At 37.7% G+C, this 15,153-nt stretch overlaps 1 pseudogene; it reads left to right on the plus strand.

Moving 5' to 3' along the window:
• The first annotated feature begins 7,679 nt into the window (after window positions 1-7,679).
• On the plus strand, window positions 7,680-9,308 carry LOC133831212 (UDP-glycosyltransferase 73C11-like; annotated as a pseudogene).
• Window positions 9,309-15,153: the final 5,845 nt, after the last annotated feature.

Genomic DNA, 15,153 nt, shown 5'->3' on the forward strand with positions numbered 1-15,153 from the left:
ATGTAATAATGCAACGATTACTATCAGTGGGTGTTCGCAAGTTTCTTTCAAAGAGTATATTGACTACCATTTCTGAGTTATGTAACTTCTTCAGGCAAATTTGTGCAAGAACTGTAAAGGTTAGCGATATGGAGGAAGCACAAAAAGATCTTATTCTAATATTATGTAAAATGGAACTCATATTTCCTCCAGCCTTTTTTGATATAATGGTGCATTTGATTTTACATTTGCCTGAAGAAGCAATTCTGGGTGGACCGGTATTTATGCATTGGATGTATCCTTTTGAAAGATACATGAAAAAATTAAAGAATTACGTTGGAAATAAAGCTCGTCCTGAAGGGTCGATAGCCGAGGGTTATGTTGCAGATGAGGCTTTGACATTTTGTTCGATGTATTTCAAAGGTGTTGAAACAAGATTTAATCGTCTTGATCGCAATGAAGATGAGGTGACACCAAGAAATCTTTTTGTATTTCAATCGCAATGTCGACCTATAACAAAAGAAACTCTAAAGCCTCTTGATCGTGCGACTCGTGAACAAGCAGAGTGGTACATATACAACAATTCACCTGAAATTCAGAAATATTTGGAGTAAGTTTCTTCCCAAAAGTTGCTTTTATTTCATTGAAAATGCTTTCAACTGATTCAAAATTTTTGTTCTTATTTAAAGTGAACACTTAGAAGAAATCAAACACAAATATCAGGATGGAGATCATAACATTTTACATAAGAAATATTTTCAGCGATGGTTTCACAAGAAGGTGAAAAAAAAACCTACCCTATATTCTTTCATCCTTTTAAGTATTTTTTTCAATTCTATAATAATTTTATTCATTCTTTTAGATATACGACTTCCAAATGCTTGGATCGTTAGATAATGGTGACGAGTTGCTAGCTTTAGCATCTGGATCAGATCATTTAGGAGCTTATTACGAAGGTTGTATAGTGAATGGTGTTCGATTTATGTCAACCAAACGAGATTTAAAGAGGAGCACTCAAAACAGTGGAGTATTTGTTGCTGGAACAAAAGATTTTAACTATTATGGAATACTTGAAGAAGTATTAAAGTTAACATTTACTGGCACATATTCTGTGACATTGTTCAAGTGTAAGTGGTTTAATACAGATCCAAGAAGGAAGAAAATAATTATAGAGAATAATATTACTAGTATAAACACTAGCGGGGAATGGTACAAGGATGACCAATATATACTTGCAAATCAAGCGAAGCAAGTATTTTATCTCGATGATTTATTTAGAGGAAATCAGTGGAAAGTTGTTGAGGGTGTAAACCATCGACAAATTTGGGACGTCGAGAACTGTGAAGCTAATTCAGACATTGATGTGGTACATGATATTAGCTCATCAAATTTTGTGTTGACTGTGGATCTTGGCGAGTTGGTTATGCTACCTACTCAAAATTCGATTGACATTAGTACAGTACAAAATTTAAATGTTAGTCAAGAGGATCACGAGTTAGGCGATGAAGAAGCAGATGAAGAATTAGATGAAGAAGATGATTTATTAATTGATTTTTGTGAAGATGATGTTAATGCTAATTTAGTTAATGATGGAAGCGATAGTGATTATTAGTTTTATGTAATGATTACCTTTGTAACAAACACAAAAATTTGAATTTGATTTGTATTTTCCAATTTATGCTGATTTTGATTTTGTTTAATGTTATTTAATTACTTAATTAAATTTGATGATATTAAATCTTAAATTTGATTTCTATTCTTATTATTAAATCTTAAATTTGATTTCTATTCTTATTATTAAATCTTAAATATTTATGAATACAAGAGACATGTCAGCTGATATAGTATCCCATCACGGTGGAGATGGTGGTGGTCAAGACCCCACAGATCCTAGCAGGATACCCTCAACTTGCGAGTCAGGTTAATATCTAAATTTTAGTTATGAGATATATTATAATCGCAATATGTTTAAATGTTTAAGATTTACTAATATTTTTATTTTTATGTATTAAACAAATTAATAGATCGTCCTGCAAGAAGGAGGGGACGTGGCCCTGCCACTAATGTTAATATTGAAAAACGAAGGCGGGATGCTGGCAAACCACTTGAATTGCAACTTGATCCGGCGACAGACAAAGTGGTTGGTACTGAGCACCAAGCTTTTGTTCGTCAATTGAGTACTGAAGTTACATTACTATTGCCGGGACATTATTTAGATTTTAAAGATGTTCCTCAGCAATATAAAGACCAGGTCGTTCAAAAGATGAAGGTAAAAAAAAATATATAATTTTTTTATATTATACATTTTAGTCTATAAAAATTTAAACTATCAATTTTTTTTTTTAGTATTACTATAATATCGATGGGCATCCAGAACCTGAAAGAGTTATGGGAACTCTGTATACGGAGATGCGCAAAAGATATTCAGAGAGAAAGAATATTAGGCATTATCATTTCCAAAAATATTATTCTGGAAATCCGAATGATTTGGATAGTGCTCTCAATGCTATTCTTGACTTGTGCTCGAAGGAGAGCTAGAAAGAAATCGTCGATTTGTTTCTGAGCCCAAAGTTTGTAGCGCGATCCACGCAGAACAAGAAAAATAGAAAGGAAATGAAGTATTTGTCAACGCAAGGCTCTAAATCAATGGCAGCGATCCGTAACGAATATGTAAGTAAAATACTTAACTTTATTTGATATTATTATATTATTAATTAAACTAACACTATTATTTTGTAGGATGAACCTGATGATCATGCTATTGATGCTTTGAGAGATACTCATATAAAAAAATCTACAAAGACTTGGGTTAGCGAAACTTGCAAAGAACTACATATAAGTTAAAGTTTTTTCTTTCTTTATTGATCTTAAATTATAGTAATATTGGTTTTTTAACATTTTCTTTTGGCAGGAACAAATGACCCAAGAGATGGAGAGGCAAAATATTCAAAGTAGTCGGTCAGGTTCGGAATCTGCTTCTAGTGAAGGTTCTACTGCTAAATCAATACAGTATCAGGTTATGGATAAAGTCCTTGGCTCGAGGTCTGATTATCAAATAGGAGTGGGATACAGGCCTAGAGGCAAAGGGAAGAAATCAGCATCTAGCTCCACAAGTCAAAGTTCAAGCCAAACTCAGTCACAAGTTTCTACTAATGTGACTCCAGAGATGATGGGAGTTTTGGCTGAGATGTGTGTTAAGATGCGTGATAAGGTCGAGTCAGGAAATTTGCAGACTGATTCTTCCCTCCATGACCCACGCTATGAAAGTTTATTGCAGCAATTCTTACCTTCTCAACAACAAGGTAGTACATCTAATCAAAGCCCGGGGACGTCGTCGATGCAACAGCAACCACAAAAAAATTCTCCAAACATATCTGGTGGTTCCTCTCAGTCGCCACTTTTTAATTATATGTTTGGACTTTCTTCCTAGTTTCCTCAGACACAACCTATGGGAAGTCAGTTTGGAGGATTACCGCAGTAGCAGCAACAACAACAACAACCTATGTATGGTCAATTTGGGCCGTTCATGCAGCAGCAGCCGGTATATCCTCATTATGGAGGATCGACACAGCAGCCCGTTTATAATCAGCAGTACTACACTTCTCCGAATCAACAACAGCAGCAGTCTCCTTTGATTCGCCCACAGCCTCGCCCATATTATCCTTCGCCAGCAGCACCACAGTCTCATGAAGGTTTGAGTCGAAGCACGAATGTTGAAGATTTTCTAAATGAAACTTTTGATGAAGACAATAATAATTAGTTTAGGTTTTATTACTTATTATTAAATTTAAGTGTATGTTTTTTTATTTTGAAAAAACAATTTTAGTATTTTAAAGTTGTATTTTTAATTTGGATATTAATTTAAATAATATTGATTTTATTTCTAAATTTTTTTAATTATAAATTTAGTTATTTAATATTAATTATATTATAATTTATAAAAATTAATTATTTTTTAAAAATATATTTTACAATTACCGGCAGATTATTACCGGCGGAAACCGCTGGTAATAATGTGTCAGACGTGAATTCTGACCAAATTATTGCCGGCGGCATCCGCCGGTAATTATCTGCCGGTAATTATCCGCCGGTAATAATATTATTACCGGGGGGAGGCTAATTCCGCCGGTAATAATGTCTTTTCCCGACCGGTTTTTACCGGCGGATTGTTGCCGGCGGAGATCGCCGGTAAAAGTATTACCGGCGGTTTTTCTGACTATTGCCGACGGTTTTCTCCGCCGGTAATAACTTGTTTTCCTGTAGTGTTGGTAGTTTTTTGGTTCCACAATTTTAGTTATTTAAATATTAAATAAATAATGAGATATTGTAATATGATTAAAATATTATTATCTGATAAATAATAAGTTATTTTCAAATTGTTAAAAATAACTAATATTTTATTTTTAATATATTGGATATATTAAATATAAGATATCAGTTTTTCAGAACGATACTTTTCAGGGATAGAAAAATATTGTGAAATCTCTCTGAGAAAAAGAGAAAAGTGCTACAAGCATAGGTCACTGTTCTTCACAAACTTAGGTCCAAACTTTATCAGATCTCATGTGTTGAGAACATCTGATAAATAGATTTTGCTTATTATTTTGTATAGCGAGCACACACTCGTTCTTTGTGTGCTGAGAACATTTTGGAAGATCTTGGTGTGAGATCTCAAGGATTTTTGCCATACAAAAATATAGTAGCAAGGAAGGACCTGAGGTAATTTTCTATTCATATCTTTGATTCAATATATTTTTATATATATATATATGCATGTGAAGAAGTAGATCTAGAAATCTTGTGGGGTTAAATTAACAATTTTGATTGCTGTTTTGCTGCGTATAATCTCTGATTTGATCTATAAAAACCAACAACAAATATGGTTGGTTTGGGAGCAGTCATATTCTCAGTAGATAAGCAAAATGAAGGCAACTCTGTCCAAGCCACTACAAGATTCATAATTAATCTGCTCTCATCATTAAATCTTATATGGGATTTTGTAAGCTGAATTAAGATATGTAGGGTTTAACCAAAGGACACTCCATTGATTAGACGATGCCAATTAAATAAAACATTAATTTAATAATAATTTTAAATAAGTTTCTTTTGGGAGTTGTTTTTTTTTTTGTTTTTTTGTGATACATGTTCTTTATCGACTTTTCACGCAGAAGCACTTACACTTTTGGTAGGAATAAGACGAGCTCAAGATATTGATCTACCAATAAAAGCATTTTTCTTTGATTCTCTATCTTTGGTCTCAACTTTGGGTAGCAATATTCTGTACCAAAATGAATTATGGGTTATTTTTTCTGACATAAAAGCTTTATTGTGTCTAACTTTTCAGGAGGTGTCTCTTTCTCATGTTAATTGTAATTTTAATATTACAGCTTATGGATGCATGCTCTTAAAATAAACGATGAACTTTCTTGTATAAAATAAATCCCTCCTCTAATTTGTAATAATGTTTTTTTGCAATCTTAATCTAATACCCTAATTTTTTTTTTTTAAAAAATCGAAATTTGTCAAAATCAATAGCCACATCTGACTCATACATATCACTGATTTTTTGTTTTATGTATTAAAATATTAAGGTCCATTTTGTATTGATGAATTTTTATTCATTTCAACAGTATTGGATTCCAATATGATAAACTTTCAATATGATTAGATGGGTTTTCATTCAAATTGCATGCTTTTGCGCATATATACTAGTTACTGGGTACGTGTTATTTTTTTTTATATATTTTTTTTAATTATTGTTTTTTAACATTTTTGTGAAAGATTATTTCATTTTTATTTGTTTGGATTATATTAACTTAATTTTTATTACATTTTTGAAAATGAAATTATAACAAATAAAATGAGTAATTATCTAAATAAATAATTACCAATTCAATTGTTACATTTTTCATGTATTATTATTGTTGATTTTATTATTTATCCATAATTATTATTACTGTATTAATTATACTAATTATGAAATATATTATTCAAAGGGTGTGACTATTGACACACTTTTTTTCTCCTCTCACACATTTTCTAATTAAACCCCTTTTAAAATTTAAAAATAAAAAATTTCATTTCACACCCCTCTTAAATTTTTAATAAGTACAATATTATCCATAAAACTTTCTTCCCGTGCCCCTTTATATTATTATTACTAAATAATACAAATATTATTAAAATCACTATCTCCTAAACAAAACTAAAACTTAAATTATTGTCACTAACGTAAAATACCCATGATGATTAATGACTTCATATCATAATCAATGTTATATCTTTTACATCTCATTTTCATAGCTTAGTGACATTTCTTTCCTCTTTATGTTTTTATTTAGTTTTTTTAATGATGTTAATCTTGAGTGACTTGTTCTTATCATACACAAATTTAAAAATAAAATACAATAAAAATGTTCATACATATGATACAAAATAAAATAAAAAATCTCAATAGAATTAAAATCTTTAGCATCTTCACATCTACATCCATATTTATATTTTGTTCATCCATTACCTTTTTTTAGAGTTTTGATTTTTTTAAAAATTGATAATCTAACATTTTTTAAATGTTTATACCTAATATGTTGAGAGGGTGAGTGTTAAGAATTATGGTTTATAACTATAATTTTTTGAGAATATTTATGTCAATTTACACATGATTATATTTGTAAATAGCTAATTAATTACCTATTAACTATAAAAGAGTTGGGGGAGAAAAAAATTAAATATTTTTTAAGAAAGTTATCTATTTAATTATCTACACAGTCTTAAGAAGTATAATGAATTATGATCATTTTTCATATAATAATATTTAAAAAAAAAATTCATATAATAATATTTATATAAATGTATTATTTTTTTATATAATGGAGAGGCTGAACGGTTAAAAAAAAAAAGAGAAATACACGGGACAAGTATAATAAATAGAAGATTAGAGTTTTTTTTTTTAAAAATAGACACGTAAAACACTTAAATATCTCGGTCAAGGCAAACATTGAATAGATTCAGCAAACAAAAAATGCAACAGGAATGTTATAAGAATTGCAAAGGACAAAAAAATTATAAGGAAGAGGAACATTTCTACAAATAAGGAATATCCCTAACTATTTAATCACGCTGCTTCTATATATTACTATAGATATACATACTTAAAAGGTGGATCTTATTGTTAGCCAAAAAAAAAAAAATGGTGGATATCCTTACCTTACATTAAGCTAATATGGAAGATAAAGTATAGTCCTTGTGATTTAATCCAATATGTCGAAAGGCAATAAATGATTAGGCTTGAAAAGGATATCAAATTTAGCTAATATATGGAGTATAAACTAGAAACTCTTCGTCAATTTTTTTCTTTAAAAATATAACAAGAAACTCTTCGTAAATATTGTATCTTTTGTAACTTTAATGAATCCTAGTTCTATTTTTCTTGAAATTTAGTCCTTAAAGAGAAAGAAAAAAGTTTATTTTTGAATTGTATACAATTGTTAGAAAGAAACGTATATCAGTGTGAGACTATAGAAAGAGAACGGAATGAAGTAGAGATGAGGAAAATATTTGTCCACATAATGAGTACTGGTTGTCAGTGAATCTTCAACTAATCCAAAGTGCATACGTATGGGCTTACATCACCAACACTTTACAGTAACTTGGACTTGGAGCTATTTGTACAAATTTGAGAAAGAAAAACACATCTCGTACACTAACATTTCCCTTCTGAATTTTCTTTCGGAAATTCGATGGCTACGCAAAATAAACAGCTTCACTTTGTCTTATTTCCTCTAATGGCACAAGGCCACATGATCCCAATGGTAGACATAGCGAGACTGTTAGCAAAACGTGGTGCCAAGATAACCATAGTCACCACACCAGGCAATGCAGCCCGTTTCGAAAAAGTTCTTTCTCGGGCCATTGAAACAGGGCTTAGCATTCATCTAATCCAACTGAAGTTTCCTTCAAAAGAAGCAGGATTACCTGAAAGTTGTGAGAATTTCGACACCATGCCTTCTCTAGATTGTGCTTCAAAACTCTTCCACGCAGCCGCTATGATGCAACAGCCGACAGAGAAAAAATTTGAAGAGCTTAAGCTGAGGCCAAGCTGCATAATAGCTGACATGTGTTTGCCTTGGACAATCAACATAGCTCGAAATTTCAACATTCCAAGGATATCTTTCCATGGAGTGTGTTGCTTCTGCCTCCTATGCTCGCATAATATACGTAGTTCTAAGGTTCTAGACAATATAAGCTCTGAAACAGAGCGATTTGTTGTCCCTGACCTTGATGACCGGATTGAGGTTACGAAGGCTCAGTTACCAGTTCCAGCAACGAATTCAAATCTGAAAGAATTTCATAACCAAATGCTGGAAGCTGAGACACGGTCTTATGGAGCAATCATGAATAGCTTTGAAGAGTTGGAGCCTGCATTTGCCAAAGATTACAAGAAGGTGAGGAACGGTAGGGTTTGGTGTATTGGCCCGGTTTCCTTGTGCAACAAAGATGGATTAGATAAGGCCCAAAGAGGTAACAAGTCTTTTGTTGATGAAGGTCAGTGTCTCAAGTGGCTTGATTTGTGCAAACCAGCTTCTGTAGTTTATGTTTGCCTAGGAAGCTTATGTAATTTAGTGCTTCCACAGTTGATAGAACTTGGACTAGGATTGGAAGCTTCAAACAAACCGTTTATTTGGGTTATAAGAGGAGGGACTAGAACTTCAGAAGAATTAGAGAAATGGATGAAAGAAGATGGATTTGAAGAAAGGACCAAGGAAAGAGGGTTGGTCATCCGGGGTTGGGCTCCACAGGTACTAATATTATCGCACCCTGTTGTTGGAGTGTTCTTAACTCACTGTGGATGGAATTCAACTCTTGAAGGAATAAGTGCTGGGGTCCCCATGGTTACCTGGCCGCTATTTGCCGACCAGTTTCTTAATGAGAACTGGTTGTACATGTTTTGAATATAGCTGTACCGCTTGGGTTGGAAGAGCCAACGAAATGGGGAGAGGAAGAGAAAGCTGGGGTTAAGGTGAAGAGGGAAATTATTCAGAGTGCATTAGAGGCAGTGTTGGATGAAGGAGAAGAAAGCAAGGAGAGGAGGGAAAGAACTAGAAAGCTTGGGATGATGGCAAATAGAGCTGTTGAAGAAGGGGGGTCTTCACACCTCAATATAACATTGTTCCTAGAAGAGATTATGAACCATGCCAGTAGTGATCAACAATAAGGGAAGGAAATATGTTTGGCATGTCATTGATTCACATATTATACTTTTAGAATTCTCATAAGGTGTTGCGAAATTTAATTGTATCTTATTTATGTTAGAGAATATTATATTTTAATGGAAATAATAGAAACCAACATTACAACTTTAGATAAGAAATACAATTGTACAAGGTTATTGATAAAAAAAAATTTACAGCACTATGCTTAAAATACAAAATAAAAATAGACAATATATAATAAGAGAAGATGAATACAAATTCAAAGCAAAAGTTACAAATCACACAACCATAATAAAGACGAAAACTCTCACACTTACAAACCTCAAGTGAAGAGTAATGAGGATCACTAGACTTGAACAAGATTTGAAATCTTTGTTCAAAAGTTTATTTCTCCCTATTCTCTTAGCACTAAGGGACTCTCAAGATTAGGAAATAGCTACATGGAATTATCAAGTCTTACCGTGTTTCAGCCAAGTATTAAATGGATGAATTTTTTTTATTCACAAGTGACCAAATGGTCTCTGTTTATAGAGTTTTGGATCACCATGTTATTTTCAAATTCTACCAACCTATTTTGGCTGTTACCAATAATAAATTAGGTGTTTATGGAATTAAATGAATAATTTGGGAGTTACTTGAAGAGTAACAATGTTCAAAGCATCAAAACTTGCTTCAAAACTTAAACTGTCATGTTATTGATTTGTAACCCCAAGTAACAACTTTAGTTACAAGCTACCAAAACGCCCCAACTCTTCTCCCATTCCATGTTGTGTCATCCAAACACTTATAAGCTGTCAAAATAACATCCCTAATAGCAATAAAACATTATATCACAAGAAAATCAAATCAAGAATATGTAACTCTATTTACATATTCATTATGGTGATATTTTGAGAATTATAAATTAGTAATAAGATTTGTAATTTTCCTTTTGTTGATGCGGTTCTTCGCCACCAAGTAATTAAGAAAAGAAGAGGAAGGGATTAGTGCTTATGTTGAACCAAAATAGATGAATGATCTTAGAAATGAGATGATGATACAAAATACGTTTTTTGAGTGGTTCAAAGGTTAAAATCATTCTACTCCACTAGTCAGTATTATTGCTATATACTGGATATTTGATTACAGGGTATTTCTTACAATAGAGAATCCAACCTCTATTAACTCCCAAGGTCTCCATATTTATAGGAGAAGGCAACTGGGAGTTGGTAAGAAGGTCATCTCGTGACCTTCTTACCTATCATGTCAACTCTATGACATTCATGATTAATTCCTAAACCTGACACATAAGTGTGGTCAAATCAATAGGTAAGGAGATAATGGGCCGCACGGCCCAACCCAGTCGTGGGTGTCTGAATACGCACGTTCGCGCTGCGTGTCCGAGAAGTCAGAGATATATCAGACACGGGATGTTTGATATATGCACGTTTACCTTGCGTGGTTGACTTTATAAAGGGTCACAGCCTCTAACTCTAGCTCGTACCACGAGCTGGATGATTCCCTCAACCTGTGGTCTTCAGAGTCCGGACTCAGTCCTTAGGCAATCTTGGCGAACCCTTAGGTTACCTCGAGCTAAGGAGTAGGATATTGTGGTGGTAGCTCCAGTCTTGGGGATGTCCACGTGGTAGTCATGATTAGGCCGCAACTTAGCTTGCTAATCAGCCCGTGGGAAAATCAGGGCGTACATCTGCCCCCCAAGCCCCTGCTCGTGGTACACGACGTCGTGTAAGGCCACAGTAGGGGCTTTTAGGCTTCCCCATGAACTCTTCATATTCCACATTTTACGCAGGTGCCTAATACGTGGAACATCGTGGTTGGTGACGGTACGTCTTCCGAGAACCGCATTTAATGGCCTAGCCTATACTCAGCCGTCGTTTTATATTTCGAGTGGAGGGCCTTGGATCCCACATCAGGGCCATCCAACGACCCTCTTTACGTGACCCTTCACGTATATAAAAGGGGTGGCCACCCTACGCATAGGCCACCCTTTCATTTGAAATTTCTCAGAAATTCTCTTCTTCTTCTCTCTTCATCTCAGAAGAAAAACCTTCTTCTTTCCGACTGCCATTCTCAGCGTTCACGAAGCTCAGGCGTAAGGGCTCCTTCGAAGCTTTGGAAACAACTACTCCGACGAAGCTCCAACCTAGGCGATACCTTCATCCACTTCTCAGCCAAACACTCTGTAAGTCTCCTGACTGTGCATGTTTTGAAATTATTTTTCACTGTAGCTTAGGTAAATATTTACTGTAGCCGCATGCAAGGGTTTGTTGGTTTTTGTGGGTATGAAGGGTGAAAGCCTTTTAGGTTAGGGTATTTTTGCAGTAGGAAATCACTTAGGAGTATGGTTTACAGGATGCCTTTTCTGGGGAAAATTTTTGGGCAGGATTTTTGGTGTTTTGGGTGCAAAACCGGATAGCTTAGGGGACACGCTTCACAGGCACTTTTGCCTTCCTTGCCTATTGAAACTTTCCTTCCAAGGAAAATTCTATCCTGACCCTCCTGACACACGAATTTCGAGTAATCGGGGATTTTTTGAGAGCACAGGTGTGTGTTCATAGAACCGCGTGGTCTCACTCTCCACGGGCTGGGCTTACCTCAGCTCGTGCAAAGAACACTCTTTTTGATTCTTCCTTATGCTTAGGTCGCCTTTTCTGAAATCTTTTCTTTTGTTCGCTAGGCGACCAGATGGCACCGAAGAAGAACGCTCAAAAGAAGACCGTCGGCAGCTCGGCCTCCCAGGAAGACAAAGGAAAAGCAGTGATGCCCGAATCCTCAATCCCCAACTTCGTGCCAGCGGTGGAACAGGAGCTCGAGGTGGCTCCTGACGCGTTCTTGGAGGCGAAGAGGATCGTCTCAAAGATTACCGACCAAACGAAGGTCAACAAAATATTCCTCTCCCACAACATCGGGCTGGGGAGAGCATCAGTGATTGCCCAACCTCCCGCAGAGGGCGAGCGGAGCTGCGCGCCGCTTGACGAGACATTCGCGGCCTGCAGCGACAAGCACTTCAAGGCAGGGGCCTTCCTCCCGTTGGATCAGTATTTCGCTGACTTCCTCAATTTCGTGAGGTTGGCCCCATTCCAGCTCCCCCCCAACTCTTATCGGTTGTTGGCGGGGTTAAGATATTTATTCTTGAAACATGAGTGGGAGGTCCCCACTCCTGCGGATATTTTGTACTTTTTCTGCCTCAAGGCCAGCACGGAGCAGCGGGGGCGAGGCGACGGGTTTTATTACTTAACTCGGTTCCCTAACACGGCTGCGGTCATCAAGCTGCCCAGCCACCCCAACGACTTCAAAGATCAATTCTTTATGTCGACGGGGTTCTGAAACTGCGAGTTCCACTACTTCAATCGTCCTCGTAAGTGCCTTTCAATCTTAGCTCGTAAGTTAAGTATCATACAGCTCCTCCTGTATCCATTTCTGATTTAGATTAATCCTGCAACTATCTTCGTGAGGACAGAGAAATCTGTGACCCTCGGGGCCCAGTATGAAACACTGGCGGGCCTGCCCCCCAGTGAAAAGGACTACCGCGTGCTCGTGACAGACGAGACAATGGTGGCCTCCAAGCTGATCTTCCCAAATCAGACTCTAAACATGAGGAGGCCCCGGGCACTTCCCCCAGCTCGCGACACCAGGCCCATAATTGTGGAGGAGGTCACGGGGAATGAAGATGAGGAGGACGAGGTTCCCCTCGTGAGGAACAAGAAGCGGGCGTTTGAGGTCGCCCAGACAACGGGCGAGGAGTGGATCCGGTTCGGAGCAGGCGCGGGTCCTTCTGGCCAAGGTAACCCTTATTTGTTTAGGAACTTAGATAGGGCTACCACAGACCCTCGGCTAGCTAGGTTCAATACTAGACAACTCGTACATTGTCACTGAAGTGATTTGGACCTGGATACAACCCTGCTTCACTGTGTCGACCGGCTTGTGTTGGACTACCAAGATAGATGGCCTAGGGGTACTGTAGTAGTAGATAACACCCTAGCCTTTAGGTCGATCCTATTCGAGGAGTATGGGACCAACCTTCGGTCGGCCATCACTCCGAAGGGGTGCCGTAGCTCCGGGACTTAGGCAATATGTAGAGGAATCTAGCCCTGAATCAGCCTCGGACCCAGAACTTGCGCCAGCTCGGGAAGTAATTGACTTAGATTCTTCTTCTAGCTCGGGGGGCAGGATTCCCTTTAGTATACATATACTTGAATTTCTCTTTTTCCCCCTTTGTTTTTGTTTCCGCATGACTGCTAACTTTTGTACTAACCATATCTTTGTTTTGACAGAAGAGATGTCTCAGCCCGATGGGAGTCTGCGAGGTGCGTTCGCCGGGGGGAACCCCTCAGCTGGGGCCTCTGGGCCAAGAATGAAGAGGCTCCGGACGTCTAAGAATGCCGCCGGGACCCCCACCAAGTCTCCTGCAAAGGAGAAAGAGCAACCCCTAGCCGCCCAAGTCGTGGGAACGGTTCCTCTTGCTGCAGGGGGGACCAGCATGCCCCCACCCCCTCCGCGAGCTCCGGCCTCCGTCCGGGACGCAGGGGCAGAGCCCGGGGGTTCGGCGATTGTACCTTCCGAGGTGCGCATCCCAGTTGACCCCCAGGACCTGGGGAAGATTCCAGAGGCCTTCCGGGGGACGGTGTATGAGTCGGCGAACTACGCCGTCAGCCACATCTATAAGTTCAACGAGAAGGAGCTCAGGGCCATCGAAACCAGGAGCCCGGAGGGCGTGCTGGAGTCTTCTTTGGGCATGGCCATGACGGTAAGCTGACCTTACCCTTTTATGGTTTTTTATTATCATGCCTTGCCCTGTGTTTCTTTTCTCCCTTCTCTTTTTCCTTTTTTTTCTAAGGCAATTGCCTCTCCGTTTTCGCAGAGCGTCGTTGCCCTTCATCGTAGCATAGCCAGGACCAAGGCTCAGCTCGAGGAAATGAGGAGTGAGCACCAAGCGGCTGTGGCCACTCACCAGACTTCTCTGCAGACGGCTAAGGATGCCTTGGCGGCCGCTCAGGCCGAGCTGGAAAAAACTCGCCCAAAGCTGCAAGAGCTCGAGACCGCCCTCGCCACTGCGCGGACAGACCTAGATGCCGTGAAGGCTGAGGCCAAGGCCGCCTTGGAGGCCAAGCGGGCAACTTCAGACACCACCATGGAAGACATGTTCTACCATTGCTGGGCCTACAACCCGGATGCCGACTTCTCCTTCTTGGTAGCGAACATCTGGGAGCCCTTGCTGGTGAAGTTCAAAGCTCTCCTTGATAAAGAAGCGCCCTCCGAGGCCGGGGAAGGCTCTGGCGCCGCTGAGCAGGGCGAGACGGCGACCTCCAAGGGGCCAACTGGTGGAGCTTAGGGCCTTGCTCTCTCGTGCCCTTTCTTTTAATATTCTTAAAAAAAATTTGTGTAACCTTTGCATGAGGTGCTTCCACCTCGAGACAATTTAACTATCAATTTTATTTTTAATTGATTTACTCCCCTCTGCCTCTACACATTTTAGTTACTATTTTTGAAAAACTTAGTTCGCGTTAATTTTTATCAATATCTCGAGCTCTTTAGGAAGAACAATGATCAATAGATTTAAATTAACTTCTAAGTTTTATGACCTGGTTATATCCAGGAACTTAATTTGAAAACTTAGTTCGCGTTAATTTTTATCAATATCTCGAGCTCTTTGGGAAGAACAACGATCAATAGATTTAAATTAACTTCTAAGTTTTATGACCTGGTTATATCCAGGATACGACTTAGTTCGCGTTAATCCTAATCAATATCTCGCGTTTTTTAAGAAAAACAACGATCAATCGATATGAATCAACTTCTAAGTCATTAAGGAAACCTGGTTATATCCAGGTACCATATGCCCCCCAACTGGGAAAGTGTCTTTCGTGGGTACTTTAGATTACACTTGAAAACATGTACAAATATAAACGAAGAGTTAATTCTCATTGCTTAATACATAAAAAATGGCCTTTCAGGCCTTACA

This window comes from Humulus lupulus, chromosome 4 (genome assembly GCF_963169125.1).
Source record: "Humulus lupulus chromosome 4, drHumLupu1.1, whole genome shotgun sequence".
Classification (NCBI taxonomy): Eukaryota; Viridiplantae; Streptophyta; class Magnoliopsida; order Rosales; family Cannabaceae; genus Humulus; species Humulus lupulus.